This window comes from Palaemon carinicauda, chromosome 31 (genome assembly GCF_036898095.1).
Source record: "Palaemon carinicauda isolate YSFRI2023 chromosome 31, ASM3689809v2, whole genome shotgun sequence".
Lineage (NCBI taxonomy): Eukaryota > Metazoa > Arthropoda > Malacostraca > Decapoda > Palaemonidae > Palaemon > Palaemon carinicauda.
In genome coordinates this window covers 5,608,467-5,610,966 of record NC_090755.1, presented here as the reverse complement: position 1 = coordinate 5,610,966, position 2,500 = coordinate 5,608,467, and positions in this window count along the sequence as shown.

The window sequence follows — 2,500 nt, the reverse complement described above, 5'->3', positions numbered from 1 at the left end:
CGTCTGGATTTCAGATCTATATTGTGTTTCCTGTTAACCCTGTTGTTAACGTCTCTGCCTGGTGATCGCCAGATTGGGGTTCGAGTCCCCGCTCAAACTCGTTAGTTCCTTTAGTGTATGCAGGCTAACCATCCTTGTGAGCTACGGATGGGGCTTTGGAGAGCATGTCCCTCCCTTGTCCTAGATTGGGTGCTTGGACACTGGTCATATGTATATATGGTTAGTTTCTAGGACAATGTCACTGTCCCTCTGTTGAGTCATCAGCAGCCATTGCCTGTCCCTCCCTGGTCCTAGATTGGGTGCTAGGGCACTGGTCATATGCATATATCGTCAGTCTCTAGGACAATGTCACTGTCCCTCTGTTGAGTCATCAACAGCCATTGCCTGTCCCTCCCTGGTCCTAGCTTGGGTGGAGAGGTGGCTTGGGTGCTGATCATATGTATATATGGTCAGTCTCTATGGCATTTTCCTGCTTGCTAGGGTAATAAAACTGTTCCTTGCCTCTGCAATTCATGAGACGTCTTTAAACCTTTAAACCTCTGTGACTAGACCTTTGATAGGTTGGTAACTTGGTAAGGTTGGTTTATGGCCTCATGAGTAGCGATGCCTTAACATGGTGAAAGTGTTTTTGCATCGCCATGATCAACAAAGCTGTAATAGTCAGGGACAACTATACTTGGTTGGTTTGATGTGAGCGATCAGACGAGTCTTCCACCATCACCAATCTGCAGTAACCAGCGTGGCGTTGAAAACTGCCAAACCGCAGACTTAGATGAAGACATGTTTAAAGGTTTAAAGCCGATAATGAATGGCAGAGACAAAGGTCAGCGGTAATGCCCTAGCAAACAGGATAATGCCCTAGAGACTGACCATATATAAATATGATCAGCTCCCAAACCCCCTCTCCAGCCAAGCTAGGACCAGGGAGGGCCAGGCTGCTGATGATTCAGCAGGGATCCCACAAACCCCGCATCCTTCGCTCACAAGGATGGTGTGGTTGCAGACACTACAATGAATCATCAAGCTTGAGAGGAACTCGAACCCGAGAAAGGGTTTGTGTATCGCTATGATCAGCAAAGCTGTACTATAATCAGGGCCATTCATAATACGTTGGTTTGCTGAGAGCGATAAGACAAAAACCTCCCACCATCACCGATCTGCACTGGCCAGCGTTGTGATGAAAACTGGCCAAATCCCAGATGTGAATAGACATACCTGAGACCTTTATCCTGCAATAACAAGAAAAGGCTGTATTTGTTGTTGTAGATTACATGGAAAATTCTTATGAATCCAGGGTTTCTTTTTAGGTATTACTTTCACTAAGAGGAATGATATGGAAAAAGTTCCAGATCATTAAAGCAATTTAGATCGTAATTTCGTTACGGTACTTGTTTTCCTCGAGTACTGACATGAGTAATCAGAACAGTGCCATGGTATCCTCAACACAGATGTATAAGAAGTATTCCTACTTGTATAGTATTGACACATGATTCGCTTTTGAGTTCAGTGGAGAACTTTGCCATAGATCTCCTTTTCTATAATCTATACCAATAAATGATATTACAGTGCTTGTAGGTATTTCTAGAAATACCCATTTCTCACATTCTTTGATCAAATTGCTATAACCGTTTCCAAAGAAAAGTTCTGGTGTTGGCCTTCCTTGCATATTAGTGACACACACACACACACACACATATATATATATATATATATATGTGTGTGTGTGTGTGTGTGTGTATGTGTTTGTGATATATATATATATATATATATGTATGTATATATGCGTATGTGTGTATGTGTATATATACAAACTATGAAGACAGGCTCAAGTCAATTTGTTCAACATACATTCACTGCAATTTTAAACTTCTAAAGTTCCACCGATTCAACTATCTGATTAGGAAGATCATTCCACAATCTGGTTACAGCTGGAATAATACTTCTAGAATATTGCTTAGTGCGGAGTCTTAAGATGAAGAAGTCCAGACAGTTAGAACTGACTAAAGGATAGTAAAGTCTGGAAAGATCCGAATGCAAAGGATGGTCAGAATTATGAAACATCCTATGCAACATGAATAAAGACCTCAGTGAACGACGGTGCCACAGAATATCATCTGTAGTAATAAGAAATTAATTAGACCGAAAGTTCTTGTCCAACGAAGATGAGAGTCAGCAGCTGAAGACGGCAGACAGAATAATACTTGAAATTCAATTATCACGGAAGAACAGTTATATAAAATGCATATTAAAAAAGTGAAGGTATTGTCTATTACTGATAGATCTTCAAAAGAAATATCAAAGGAAAATCCTCAATGAATTTCTCTCCTTCAACGAATATTCTCTAAGAGGCTCAACATTAGGATGGCACATCTAAAAGGTACTAGAATTAAATTTACATCCAGAGCAGCCTTATATATATGTGTGTGTGTGTGCGATGTGTGTGTGTGTGTGTGTGAGAGAGAGAGAGAGAGAGAGAGAGAGAGAGAGAGAGAGAGAGAGA